The following is a 356-nucleotide window of genomic DNA, read 5'->3' as shown; positions in this document are numbered from 1 at the left end:
CCCGCGCCCGCGCCCGCCCTCCGCCCCGCGCGGCGGGACCCCCGCCTCGGCGCGCGCCCACCCCCGCGCGACCCCGTCCCCTCCTCCCAGCACGGCCAGAAAGAGAAAATGGCGCTCGATTTGCCTCCGGAAGTGACGCGTGCCCTCATTTGCATGCCAGTACAGCCAGCCAATGGGGGGAGAGTGTGCATGGGACCCCCTGGACACTGTCCCACAGGACCCTTGGGGCCCCTGCCTGAAGCTGGACTGAAGGCTCTGGAGTTGGAGTGGGGGTCCCCTGTTGGAGCCCCCGCCCCTAACCCCCTCCCTGCCACAGTGGGCTGGCTTGCCAGCCTCTCACTAGCATCTCTGCAAAC

This window comes from Ailuropoda melanoleuca, chromosome 14, assembly GCF_002007445.2.
Source record: "Ailuropoda melanoleuca isolate Jingjing chromosome 14, ASM200744v2, whole genome shotgun sequence".
NCBI lineage: Eukaryota > Metazoa > Chordata > Mammalia > Carnivora > Ursidae > Ailuropoda > Ailuropoda melanoleuca.
Note: the sequence above shows the minus strand (reverse complement) of the source record.